This window comes from Octodon degus, unplaced genomic scaffold, assembly GCF_000260255.1.
Source record: "Octodon degus isolate 3935 unplaced genomic scaffold, OctDeg1.0 scaffold00069, whole genome shotgun sequence".
NCBI lineage: Eukaryota > Metazoa > Chordata > Mammalia > Rodentia > Octodontidae > Octodon > Octodon degus.
The window spans coordinates 5,222,946-5,237,867 of NW_004524645.1; the positions used below are offsets into that span (position 1 = coordinate 5,222,946).

Genomic DNA, 14,922 nt, shown 5'->3' on the forward strand with positions numbered 1-14,922 from the left:
CCCAATCAAACTAAAGCTGAAAATAAAAATGGTCTTGAAAGGCTGGAGGTGGAAGTCAGTTATACAGCATGTGCTTAATAAGCACAAAGGCCTGGGTTCAGTCTATTACACTAGAGGACAAAAACACAGCAAGAACAATAATAAAAAACTCCCACAAAGACAGGTCTCTGGAGATTATGAAGTCTCTTTAGAAGGGACCATAAGGTGCTAGGATAGCCAGAGCCTGCAGTGTTGTAGAAATACAAACCATTATCCCCACATCCCAGGGCAGTCACCAGTTCCTTCGCACATGAAAGTCCTGAAGTTTCATCAGATGTCACACGCAGATGGAAAACACGTCTCTCCTGTCTTCACTCCAGTCTTCATCCCTACCTACTCTACACCTTATTGGACAGCTTGTACACTTCCTGGCTGGAATGTGGGGAGATAAGTAAAACAGATCTAACCTATGTTGGAAATACTCAGGCGGTGACATGGCCTGAAGATTCTGAACAAAACCAGAGTAGTCCAAAGATTTGAATATGGGGGCTCTTACATTAGTGAGGACTTAAAGAGTGGAGGGGGGGAAAGGTACTTGTCGGTTTGAGAGTCACAGACACTTTTTATTACTCTCAGATGAGAAAAAATGAGCTCGGGTAGCAGGAAGAAGCAGAGTCTTCTAGGGACTTCTAGGCATTTGAGAAAGATGCTCAGTTGCTGTGCAGCTGGGCTGCTTTTCACTGGCAGTACATATGACAGGGCTTTGGGAGCTCACCTGCCCAGAGCCAGGATACCCTGATGTTTTGTAATTATGTTACTAGCAGGACTGTTGTTACAAGGGACGCTGGCTGTGTCCCAGAAAAATGAGTTAGTTTGTTTCCATAAATCACCTCTTTGTTGCACGGGGAGCCCTGCAATGTGCTCTCAGCCAGAGCCTGTTGCTTGACCGGTCCCACTCAATACAACTAGTCGTCACAGCTTGAGATATGTGACTGATTTCGGCCCCAGGAACCTGATGGTGAGCATTGAAGGGATGGGTAGCCAACTTGTTTGCAACAGGATGATTCTTTCTACACTTAATAAGATAATAAGGAAACTTGCAGGCCCTCATCTGGTGATGTTTATCATAGGGATGCTGTAATGCCTTTTCAGGGTCCAGGGAAGTCAATGTAATTATCTTTCATGGTGAAAACATGGAGCTGGTTTCAGTTGCTCGGTGGTGCCGTGCTCACCCAACTGAGAGCAGCTCCACATAACTGAGAGCCTGCTAGAAATGCAGGCCCGTAGGCTCTCAACTGCTCAGTCGAAATCTGCATTTTGGCACAGTCCTCAGGTGATCCTTGAGGCTACTTTGTGGAGCACTGCCTCAGCAATAGGTCTGTGGTTCACCAAAGTAGCTACATATTCGAACCTTTCAGGCTGGGCATGCTGGATTGCCTGTAAACTCAGCACTCAGAAGGCTGAGGCAGGAGGAGGATTGCTGTGAGTTCCAGGCCACCTGAAGCTACATGGTCAGTTCAAGTTCTCACAGTAAGAATTTGTCTGAAATAAAACAAGAAAAGAGAAGGAGGCAGAAGAGCAAAGAGAAGAAGCCCACTGGTACCAAGGGCCAAGGCTGAAGCATGCCTTAAGGTCATACAGATGCACTCAGAACTTGAGAACTACTCATAAATAGGCTCTCGTTTGATCCTTCTTAGAGGTCTAAAAATGAGCTCATCTGAAGACTTTACAGATGAGGAAACAGGTTTGCAGAGCTGCAGAGACTTGCCCAAGCTACACAGTCCACAAATAGCCCAGCTCACACTGATCTCTGATTTTCTTCCTCCCATCCACAGCCCAGGGCTGGCTCAGTACTGATTTCTGAGCAATGCTGTTTTGGAGATGGAGGACAAAGTACAATATGTCTGCAGGCTGTGACCTCAAGTGACCAGAGTTTCGATCTCTCCCCCTTGCTTTTTTGCACATCTGTCCTGGATCACAAAAGTTACCCTAGAACTCATCCATTTTGGGGGAGGGGTACCAGGGGTTAAACTCAGGACTTTACATTTGCCAGGCAGGCACTAATGCCACAGAGCTGTCTCCCCAGCCCCCATAGAAGTCATCCTACAGTTCAAATTTGGTTTAGAGCCCTCTTGCAGAGTTGAAGGAGCTGTATATATTTTTTTTCTCTTTGCATGAGTTCTTCATAAACTCGGTGACATTTCATTTCTGATGGTAGGACTATCTATGTTCTGAAGAGTTTGCTTAGATTTATAGCTCAAATTCTGCTTTAGTGCAAATGGCAATAATCTGTCAAGGTAAGTCCTTCACCTCAGCCTTTGGATCTGCCAACACCTATTTACCTAATAATAAATTGAAAATAGTTGTTGTTTTTTATCACTTTACAAAGTTTACTTCCAGGTTATCTGCAAACCCACACATTTTCCTTCTCTATCAATCTTTTCTCCTGACTCTCCAAGCTTGTGTTACTGGAGTCTGAAGCCCTATCCATCTACTTTGCCTGTCAGGATACTTCCCCAAAAGGTGCATGATCACACACCTACAATATTTAAATTGCAATGGAATACCCATTTCTGACAAAACTACACAAAAAAGGGACATAAATGGACCATTTTGTATCTGTATATACAAAATAGGATAGATATACAGCTACTTTCTCTTAATTCAATGAGAAGAAAGATTTGTACTAATAGTGTTCGGACAGGATATCATGTCTGCTGCATCTTGTACTATGAATAACCACTATGAAGACAAGAATATGCAATGTATTAATTATTTGTTTTTCTTTCTTTTTTTTTGGCAGAACTGGGGATTGAACTCAGACCCTTGCGCTTGCCAGGGAGGTGCTTATTCTAATGAGCCATCTCCCTGGCCCCTGTATTAATTATTGAACTGTCCTGCTACCCTGTTTTGAATCTGTCTCATTGCTATTTGTTTCTCAATAAATTAATAATAAAAAGGTGCATGAAACGAAAATATGTTTATGTTTGCAAATGGCTGAAGAAATAAGCTTGAGATCATTGAGTATTTGAATTCAAGAATTTGAATTCTATTTTGATGTCTTTTCTCCCTGTGGCTTCTCTGGGCTGCTTACTGTGATGCAAGATGTGAATCTTTCAAATAGGAACTTGCAAAGTCATCTAAAACTCAAAAGTTTCACAAACTGTGGTTTCAGATGACTTGGAATGATTCTAAAAACTATGCAGTGGTCATGAGGAGCACACACAGCACATGGAGAGCAAGTTTGATTAGTTCAAGTCACTGTTGGTGTTTCCATTTTGGGTATGGAGGTGAGGAGTTAAATGACAATTTTTTTTTATTCTGTGCTATTACTTTTTTATTAATTTTATTGAGAAATAGCAATGAGGCAGTTTCAAATCCGATTAGTAGGAAAGATTCAATAATTAATACATTGCATATTGTTGTCTTTGTAGTGGTTATTCATAGTACAAGATGCAGACATGATATTCTGTTCAAACACTATTAGTACAAATCTTTCTTCTCATTGAATTAAAAGAAAGTAGCTGTATATCTATCCTAACTATTTTGTATATACAGATACAAAATGGTCCTTCATTTATATCCCCCTTTTATTGTGTAGTTTTGTCAGATATGGGTATTCCATTGCCATTTAAATATTGTAGGTGCATGAATTCAGCAAAATAATCCAATATAGTCCAGTAGTGCATAATAGTAGTGGGTTATCCATAGGACTGGCAACGTCAGAAGTTGTTGACTTGAGCCTTTTACAGTTCAGCATTTAATATGGCTTTATTTTTTATACCTTGTTTTTATACTTTTCTGCTGGATAATTAAGACCAAGATAAAGCAAGACCTATATAACAAGAAATGTAACTTTTGTATCTGACAAGGTCAATCAGATCCCCTCAGGAGAATCTTGCAAACTGAATTTGCAGATAAATAAACACACTTGAAAAGGAAAATCCTTTGTTTGCCACAAAATAAAATTTGTACAGTCTTCCTCATTTCATATCAACTTAGTGAGTTTTGGAACGAGAGACAGCATAGCGTTTTTTAAATGTATTTAGTACAGCGTCACAGGGTCTCACTACACAGATCAGGCTTGTAGTGATCCTTCTGTTTTCAGCCTTCCAAAGTGCTGGGATTACAGGCATGCACTACCATGCCTAGTCTCAATGGCAGTCTCAGCGAGCCCCACCCCTGTCCAGCAGGGCATGTAGAACTGGGGATCGAACCCTAGTCCCTGCATCTGCTGAAGCAGGCGCTTTAATCCACTGAGCTGTCTGGCCAGCCCTTTCATAGCATTTTGCAAGTATAGACAATAGCTCTTTTTCACAGTGCCATTTTCCTCTAAAACAATAGGGTTTTACTTTTACATTGCTTGTGACCTCAAGACTCTAATTTAAAAATCACTCTTCCAAGTACAACAAGTTACAGGGCCTTCAAGTTTGGAGAGTGGCTGATACAATCAAGGGAGGGCAAGAGTTCACCACAGCTAAGGTGCAATAAACAGGAGGAAGGACAGGGATAACATCAAAGTGGCCAGAGTTCATTAGGGCTCTTGTTGGTCATGATAAGGATTTAGCATGTTGTAAATTCGCTGGCAAGTCACTGAAGCTAGGGAGGCACACTGATGACATTTGAGTGCCCTTACGCAGGATCACTCTGCCTGCTATGTTGAGTTAGATGCACAGTGAAGCAAGGATAGATGTAGGGGTGCCCATTAGATGGTCATTGCAGTGTTCCAAATGTCACATAACTGGCTACAAATAAAAGTACAGAAAGATGGTCTCTGCATCCTCATAGTTGACAAAGCCCTTGGCAGGCTTGCAAGTGAATGCTTCATGAAATACACTCAGTGCAAAATTCTCTACCTATGCCCCATACTAATTAAAATGCACAATACTGCGGAAATTCAGCACAACATAGTCAATACCCTGGTTGCCATAGTTACCAGAAGTAATTGCATAGGGCCTAAACATCAGTTATCACACCTGAATGTAGGAGGCCTTGTTGGATGTGTTTTCAAGCCTCATCACTCTCCTTTGTCCATATTACACTTTTTAAATACAGAATTGAATACAATTGGAGTTTTGTCTCTTCTCAAAGCTCTTCCTGTGATGAGAGGCTCCTTTCATTCCCTATTGCTGCTTCTAAATGCCAGGCAGGAAGCCTGCAGCTGGCAGGGCTCCACTGCTTTTGCAAGGGCTGGGCCTTCATCTTTCAGGTCAGACTGCTTTATTACTCATAACTTCCAGTAAATGAAAAATGCTTTACCAAAACAGGTATTTTTCTATCTCTCAGAGGTAAATACTCATACTGGAGAAGGCCCCTTCTTGCTTTCAGAAAAGTCCCAGGATCAGATGGAAGAATTGATGGCAACTTCATGTAACCCCAATTGCAATAGTGTTTTTCCTTTGTCTTTGCAACCTCAAAATTCCCTGTTTATTACAAAGGCCAATGGTGATTCTTATGGCAAGCTTATCGGTAGGATTTCTGGTAATGAGCACAGGTACCAGGACCTCCAAACTTTTTGGATTTGCAGCGACGGGGTCAGCTACCAACAGAGTCCGGTTGTACTGGATGAGAATATCTTTGATCTCTTTCTTGGAAGCCTCATCAACATATTTATGGTAATAGGCCACCAGGGCTTTGGAGATGGACTGACGGATAGCATAAATTTGGGCAACACGACCACCACCCTTCACACAAAAACGGATGTCAACAGCAACAAACTGCTCCTTGCCCAGAAGCAGAACACACTCCAATAACTTATATTACAGCGTGCGCAGTTTGATCATCTCCAGAGGACGCTCGTTCACCTTGATGAGGCCATTGCCCCACTTGCAGTGTGCCACGGCTGTGGTTGTCTTCTTGCAATCGAAGAGTTGCAGGGACTGCAGTGGGTCCTTAGATGGCATGGTCACTAGTGCAGGCTCTAGAGCTCTGCAATAGTGTTTAAAATTAAGTTTCCAAAGATGTTCCCAAGTGTAGGAATACATAATGTGCAGTCCTGATGGCACGGTGCACTTTGCCACGTGCCATCTCTTCTGACAGGGGACCCTGCTTGAGCCTTTATATGGCAACTGTGTGGTTTATCCAATTTTCTAAAAAGTGATTTTAAACATATTTCAGTGTTGCAGTATGAGAACATGAGGCTTTGTTTGTTTGAGATAAGTTTTCATTATGTAGTTAGTTTAGGCTATTGAATGCACCATATGGTCCAGACTGACTTTGAATTTGTGGCAGTCCTGCTGCCTCAGCCTCCCGAGTGCTGGGATTACGGGTGCACCGCCACCACACCTGATTTAGACATGAGGCTTCTGAAGGGACATTTATATTCTTATACTTTTATGAATTTTAAGAGGAAAAATAAATGCAAATACCATTTTCTATAAAAATATAATGCATTTCTATCTTTATGATCTGTGTATCTGACCTAGGGAAATAATAATTTTGACAACATAACAAGCTATCTTGTATTTCATTGTTAAAGAATCACATGTGGCCTACAGAATGGAGAATCTAGAATTAAGATAAATTTGCTGGATATAGTCTTGCTTCCAAAATGTAAATGAGGTACAAACAGGAGTAGGGTTTAAGTAGGCATTAATCTTTTTCAAGTAACACCTTTTCTTTAAAGACTAAAACAGCCATTGAAAAGTTACAACATTAAGAAGAGATCAGACAAGATCCGGTGTGTTTAGGGTGGTATGGCCATAGACAAAAAGAGAGAGAGAGAGAGAGAGAGAGAGAGAGAGAGAGAGAGAGAGAGAGAGAGAGACTTAAGCCGGCGAGATAGTTCAGTGGACAAAGCGCCTGCTTTGCCAAGTACAGGGACTAGGGTTTGATCCCCGGTCCCATATGCCATGCACGCCCCACCCCGCCCCTGAGGTGTGCTGAGCAAAGTCCAGGTGTGGTGATGCATGCCTGTAGTCCCAGTGCTGGCGAGGCTGAAAGCAGGAGATCTGCATAGTGAGACCCTGTACCAAATACACAGATTTTTTTTAAAAAATGACGTTTTGGGCTGGCCAAATAACTCAGTGAATTAAAGCACCTACTTAGGCAGATGCAGGGGCCAGGGTTTGATCCCCAGGCCTGCCGTTCTGGCTCCCCCCCCCCATGCATTCTGAGACAGCACTAGAGACTGGGTGTGTTGGTGCAACCTTGTAATCCCAGCACTTGGAAGTGTGTAAACAGGAGGATCACTAGGAGTCCGATCTACATAGTGAGACCCTGTAGACCCTGTACTAAATACATAAAAAAATAAAAAATAAAAGGAGACAGTTAAAATACCATTCATTCAAAACTTTCTTTCCAGCCAGGCATGGCAGCACTTTCCCAAGTGATCCCAGTAATACCAGTGCTTGGGAGGATGATGCAGGAAGATCACGAATTCAAAGCCCGCCTGAGCTACACAGCAAGACCCTATCCCAAAGCAAACAAAAACCTTTTTTACCCGTTCTTCCTGGAATATATCCACTTCCGAAATATATGTAAACAAAAGTATCAGAGCGTGTCAGCAACTGCTTTTAACTCCCACGAATGGTATTATAATTCACCAAATTCATGTTTGTGGACTAAAACAAAAAGTTTTTAAAAATTTCCCGGAGGAGCAGGGAGGCCCTGAGTCATCTGGCCAGATTCCACCAAGTGTGCCTGTCTGTGAATGACTGAAGACACAAAGCTGCAAAACCCGTTTCAGCTTTCCTTCCCTGCCACGGCACGCTGAGGTGCTTGTCAAACATTGGCCCAGTGCAGCTCTCACCATGGCAGGTAAGTCCTTGTGCTTCTCTGGAGGGCAGCTGAAGTCGACCACACACCTGAGTTGGCTAGCAAAGACCTCCACTGTTTGGATGGCCTGTGGGTTGGTGCTGAGGAGGCTACCAAGTTGGCTTGCCTTTTCTGGTTGTTACTGTCTTTTCAAACTGAGAATTTCTATTTCTGCAGATTTGTTTTCCTTCTTGCCCCCCCAGCTTCATGAGATGGCTGTGTGTAGGGTTGCTAGTCATTTTAGTTGATATTTGCCCCCATTGTAATGGATGTTAAAGGGAACAGGGGTTCTCTGGGAGAGTGGTAAAAATGTCTAGAATTGGTTGTAATTATTGGGTTGATCAGTGGATACTAAGTTGTAGGTGACAGGAAAAAGAAGTATGCTAGTATGCTATGGTTACTGGGGTGACAATAGACAGTGACTGTGTACACTTCACCTCAGAAAGCTAGAAGAAAAGATTTTGAATATTCTTGGCATGAGGAAGTAATAAGCATTTGAGGAGGTGGCTCTGTTTAACCTGATTACACAACATATGCATATATCAAAATCTTGCATGACACCCTACTGGCATGTACAGTCTTGTGTTCTTATGTGGCCATGTTGGACATGCACGAGGCCCTTGGTTCAATCCATGGCACCAAAGTATAAATAATCAAAAAAACTTTTAAAAAATCAATTGTGATGTGCACATGCCAGACTAGGCTAAACACCCCTGAATTATACACTTTGAAAGGTGAGTTATATGGTATGTGAACTGTGTTCCCGAAAAGCTGTTACCATAAGACATGGACTGAGAGAGGGAATTGGAGACAGGGTGTCTCTTGGGTATTTATCTCAGCGAGTCGTTGACCCTTACCTGCTTCTCCAGCCACAGGGCTGAGCTGAACAGCCACTGACAATAAGCTCCTGGAAAATAGCCAGTCCTTTTGAATCATCCCACACAGTTGACAGTTCTGTTCCTGTTTAGATCTGTACAAAGAACCTTGCAGGGATTGCAGGTGAAATCAGCCATATGCTCCTCATAGTGAGGCTGTTGGATTAGTGATGCTGTTATCACTTGGGAGCAAATACAGAAACCTGAGCCCATCCCTGACTTATTGAACCGGAAGTTCCTTTTTCACAGTGCTTCCTGCGCATATGCACCTTTGTGAAATGCCGTCCTGTTCACAGTAGCTGGGCTCGTGAATTCTGCTTTCTTGATCCTATCGTTGGATGAAATGCATGTCAAGTTCCTCTCTAACACTGTCCTTTCCATTTGTCTCCTCACCCAATAGCCACTACCCTTTATCTTGCTAAATGCAGAGGCCAATTCTTAGCCTTGAAACCCACCAACTGTACTTAACACATAGACCTCCTTTTCTTCTTTTTCTTATTTATAGTTGGGATCAAACCCAGGGCCTTTTCACTGGCTTACACATCCCTAGATCCCTTTTAATTTTAATTTTATGTTTAATTTATAGTTTAGACAGAGTCTTGCTCAGTTGCTCAGACTAGCTTTCAAATTTGACCATCCTGCTTCAGCCTCCTGAGTAGCTGGGATTACAGATATGTGTCACCACACTTGGCTGGCTACAGTTTTTCTTGAGAATGTTTTTTATTTGACTTATAGTCAGTTACACTCTCCCTGGTTTTCCCTCTCACTTGCCATTGGCCTCTCCAGCTCAGTATTATTTGCTGCTTTCTCTTAACTTCCCTGACCCTTTAGCTTTGGAGTGTCCCAGGCTTGAGCCCTACTTTGGTGACTTTATTGAGTTCCACACTTTCTAGACTGTCTTTAGGCTGACAACTGTATTTATCTGTAGCTGACATCTCCCCTTTTAAGTTCTAGACCCACAAAACTAACAACTGAGTTGACAACTCTACTTAAATGTACAATCAGCACCTTCTTGTGTTTAAATCATTTCCAATTTTCTCTTCAATGCCTGTTTCTCCACTTACTGGCACCTCTATCCTTGTGTGACTTGAAATAGTAACTTCCGGTAAAGAAGGCTTTTCATCTTTTTGTTCTCACCCACAACACCCTTGTATCAATCAGCACCATTTCAGATATATATCCAGAAGCCTAAATTAAAAAGCCCAAGACAAAAGATTTGCATAACCACTTCACCAAAGATACAGGAATAGCCACAATGTACAAGAAAAGATATGCGGCATCATTAGTCTTTAGAGAAATGCAAATCCAATCCACGTGAGACACTAGTTCAAAAGATTGGCAAGGATGTGGAAAAATAACCTGTGTTCATTGCTCATGGGAATGTAAAATGTTACAGCCATTTTCAGAAGCAATTTGGTGGTTTCTTAAGAAGTTAAGCAAATTAACCATACAACACAGAAATGCCACATCTTGAAAGATATGGAAATGTACATCTACACAAAGACTCAATGAGCATTCATAGCAGCAGCATCCACAAGAGCCAAAAATAGAAACAGTCCAAATGTCCGTTGCCTGGTGACTGGTTATACAAGGTATGGAACATTCATTCAGAGAAATATCATTCGATATAACAGGAATGAAATGTTGATACATGCTATAGCCAGGATGACCTTTGGAATCATTTGTTAAGCAAGGAAAGATAGTCACAAAACACCACCTAATCCTAGGTCCAGCTCTGGGGAATGTCCACCACAGGCCAATCCATACAGAGAGTTTATTTGTAATTACTTGGGGCCAGGTTCGGCAACTGGCAGTGAGCAGAGATGGGTGCAAGGAGCACCACTGCCGTGATGGAAAGGTTCTACAACCGGATGTGCCGCTGGCTGGATTACTCTGTGAATGTGCTGAAAAAGTACTGAATTGAATTTAACAAGTGAAATTATTGTATGCAAATTACACCTCAATAGCACCGTAAAATACAGCCATGGGAGTTAGGTTGTGGCTTCGTAGTAGGGCACATGCTTGGCCAGCGCCAGGAAAACAATCAACATCCAGAATCTGGCCACAGTTACATTCTCTACTGCCTTCCTGGAACTAGGCCAGCATCACCCACACCCAGGTAGCTGTCACCTACATGTCTAGTCATCACACACATGTACAGCCTGCTAAAAGGCTGTCTGACTTCCATTTTTGTCCCCTGGTTATATTTACAACACAGAGCCAAAATGATCTGAGACACAGACTAATCAGACATATACCCTTCTTCTCAAATTCTCAGTTGGCTGCTGTCTCCAAGAGAAAGTCAGAGTTTACAGAAGCCTCCCACACCTCACTAATTTGTACTGTTACCTTGCATTCTACTTACCCCCTTACTGTAGCCTGGACCTAATCGCTATGGCCTCTTGCATTCTTTGACTGTACCAGCCACACTTCTGTCACAGGGCCTTCATACTAGCTGTGGCTTTTGCCTAGATGCCACTACATCAGCTTCCTAATAACTTAGCTCTCTGAAGCCCTAACTTAGATATTTTTTGGACAGCATGGAATCCCCTGGTCATTCCCTATATTCTCAAGCACCCTTTTCCGATTTTTTCAAAGAGCTTATTCACCATTTAAATAAAATGTTTTGATTATTTATATTGATTACTGTCTGTCTCTAAGTTCTAAAGTCTATAGGGTCAAAATTTTCTTGTTCATAGTTTTAGTTCCAGCTGCTTGAATAGTCCCGGGCATACAGAAAACCTTCAATGAATTCATTTAAGAAAGCTGGAAGAGCCAAGAACATAGCAATACATCTTACATCTATGTACTAAAGGACTGAAAACGAAGTTAGGGAAGTGACTACAGTTTATGGCAGGCAAAACAATTTGAGGGTGGGAAGAAGGAGGATTGGGAAAGAGAGAACATGTTTCCCTCCAGAATATTTCAGAAATTTTTCTCTTTAGGTAGAAACTTTGAGTAAGGATCACAGGAGTTTTAGGCCATGCATTTTCACACTAATTTAAGGCTAATTGTGCTGTTGGATTACAATCATTCTCACTTATGTGCTATGGTCCATTTTCTGCAGCATTGTCACAGAAACAGGGAAAAAGAAAGGAAAACTAAGATTCAAGGGCTGAAGACATAGGTCAGTGATAGGGGACTTGCCTGACATGCACAAGACCAGAGTTCAGTCCCCAGAACCACTGAACAAATCAATAAATGAAATTATTTGGTCATTGTTTGACCTGTCAGGAGCCCCTGTGAGCGTTTAATAAAGAATAAAGTGGGGAGAGTTTCCTGAACTGAACTTGTTTGGTGATTTTGTGGTTGTTGACTTGTGTTGTTATCCATTACTATATATTACAGGGTATATTTGATTATATATCAGTAATTTTAGGAGTGGTTCCTTGAAAATAATTTTCTCCAAATTATATATATACACAAACATCATTTTGTAACTTAGGGCTTTTTCTATTTATGTGCATTTATTTATTATTATAATTCAAAGGTTTCTAGTATGTTCTCAAAGTCATGCAACACTATTATCTTAATTCTGAAATTTGATCATTAACCTGCTGCCAGTTAGCAGCCAAGAGACCTGGTACCAGTTAGCACCCACTCCCTTTTTCCCCCTACCCCAGCCCCTGGCAATCGCACATCTACTTTCTGTCCCTGTGCATTTGCTTATCTTGGACATTGCATAGAAATGAAGTTGCGTAGTACGTAGTCTTTTGTGGCTGGTTTTGTTCACATGAACCTTCAAAAAAACACTCCAGAAATTAACTGTGTTTTACTAATGAAAGTAACTGTCCTGACCTTTGGCTAAAGTATGTTTCAACTGAATTTACATAAATAATGTAACTTTGTGTCTGTTACAATTATACTCCTTCAGACATCTGCATTGAAAATTATTTTTTGTTAACCACATGCAAAACTTGATATTTTGAAAGGATACCCATTCTTCTTATGCACAAGATATAGACCATAGGAAGTAAGGATCAGACTCACTATGAGTCCGATCTAGTAGTGAGACCCTAAACACCCTGTAGACTCTTCCCTAAATGCAAAGAGAGAGAGAGGGAGAGGGAGAGGGAGAGGGAGAGGGAGAGGGGAGAGAGAGAGAGAGAGAGAGAGAGAGAGAGAGAGAGAGAGAGAGAGAGAGAGAGAGAGAGAGATTTTTTGATGGTGAAGATTGAACCAAGGCCTTTGCAATGAGCTACATCAGCCTTTTAAAATTGTTATCTTGAAGGGCTGGCCAAATAGCTCAGCAGATTAAAGCATCTCCAAGTAGGCGCAGGTGCCCGGGGTTCGATCTGCGGGCCTGCCATGCCACCCCTGTGCCTGGGGCTCGCTGAGATGGCAATTGAGACTGGGTGTGGTGGTGGGTTCCTGTAATCCAAGCTCTTGGGAGGTTGTAAACAGATGGATCACTATGAGTCCGATCTAGTAGTGAGACCCTAAACACCCTGTAGACTCTTCCCTAAATGCAAAAAAAAAAAAAAAAATTGTTGTCTTGAGACAAGGTCACTGGGCAGGCGCTGAACTATCACTCAGGCCCAACAGGATCTTTCTAAATCACTAATTTGCAGAAGCTGGGCTTAAACTTTTGATTCTCCTGCCTTAGGCTCCAAGAATGCTTAGATCACAGGATCACAGGCATGTGTGTCCCCGTGCCTGGCTTTCCCATATTTTATTTCTTTTTTTTAATTATTTGGGAAAGAACTATTTGACAAAACTGTATTGTGTTTAGTAAAGACTGAAAGTAGGAATTCTTAGCAAGCTGGAACAATTCTCCCTCCACTGTATGTCTCTTTCTAAATATACATACTACACGGTATAAAATTATTATATGAAATACACTGTCAAACATTATTAAAGTAAGAGTATTCTGAGAGAGCAGTCCCTGTCTCAAACGCATCCACAAGGCTGGGAAATTTCACACTTAGCTCATCCTATGAAGTTTCTTTTTTCCTCTATTTTTTCTGTTCTTTACCTTCTTCATAGACATGATTTTTCCCTTTAAGTGGTGCATCAAGCTCCTTGTGCACATATTAGTAGTGTTTGTATGCCTCAAAACCCCGAAGTTTCACTCTGAGCATGGTACATGCTTAAGGGAATTTTGCAAAATACATTTTTGACTTAGAGTTGAATTTCAGCATGAGCCCTGTGTGCCACTTTTGAAACATTGTATCTAACTGTAACAAACAAGATCAAAGTGCTTAATAATGTTTCAAACCTAATTTCTAAAAAAAATTAAAAGTAAATTTGTTTCATTTTGTTTTGGAATTTAAAATGTATCAGATTAATGAAAGGAAGCCCTGAGTCATGTGGGCTGTGTTAGATTGTACTATTGTTTAAATATTTGATGACCATCGTCCTAGTGGAGCAATTGTAGTACATTACACCACTCAGATCAGGTTTTGCCCTGTGAGCTGCAGTACCCCTCCCTGCAGGATGATTACAAATCTCAATGTGTAACTTGCTTTGGTCAATAAGAGGTGGATAGAAATGAATGCCACTTCTGAATGGAAGCTGTAAGAGCCAGCAGGGACTTATTTTGGTCTCTTTTCTGCTAACAATGAAGACCCACAACTAGTTCATTAGCTCAGGAGCCACAGCTGACCCACAGTGACATGCTCAGAAATACATCTTTGGTATTTAAGCCATTGAGAGCCTAGGGCCCCATGTTTTTGAACCACAATGTAGTTTATTCCAAACTGACAGATTCCTGCATTTGCTTATGAGCCACAGTAACTTGGACTAGTTCATCTGTAAATACTGTACATTCTAATCTTGTATTATTGGGATTTTCGGCTGCTGATGTGATTTACTCCTTGTAGTTTAGAAAATGAATTCACTGGGGAAATACTATGTAGCTGTTACACAGGCAAGGCTGGAGTACTGAGTATGGAACCAAGAGGCATTTCGAAGCTGGGGTCTCAGCGAATGGTTTCATTGTGCTGTCATTGGTCACTGTTAGGCACAACCTCTAGTCACTAGAGACTAGATGCCACCGCTACCTATGGTACAATGCACTTCGAGCCATTCCAGCATCTCTCTGTTGTTGCCAAAGGCTCAGATCTTCAAAGACATTGTATGACTGCCTAGTCTTGGGTCTCATGCCTGCATCTTTGTTGCCAGTGTACTGGAGGAAGAAATATCTGTACATTGGGGCTTTTTTAATGAGAAGACGCACAAAATAATCAACTAGGGCTTCAGAGGCTGAGCAGATCTTACCTCCCAAAAGATAAATATCCCCTATAAACTCTTAGAAGATAAGCAAGCTTTACAACTCCTGCTTTTTCTAAGTCATGTTTCCCTTTTTTTTTTT

General features: G+C 41.6%; 2 pseudogenes; both read right to left on the reverse strand.

Annotated features, from left to right (window-relative positions):
- Positions 1-35: 35 nt before the first annotated feature.
- LOC111817764 lies at positions 36-2,556 on the reverse strand (annotated as a pseudogene).
- Positions 2,557-5,442: 2,886 nt separating this feature from the next.
- Positions 5,443-5,882, reverse strand: LOC101576238 (annotated as a pseudogene).
- Positions 5,883-14,922: the final 9,040 nt, after the last annotated feature.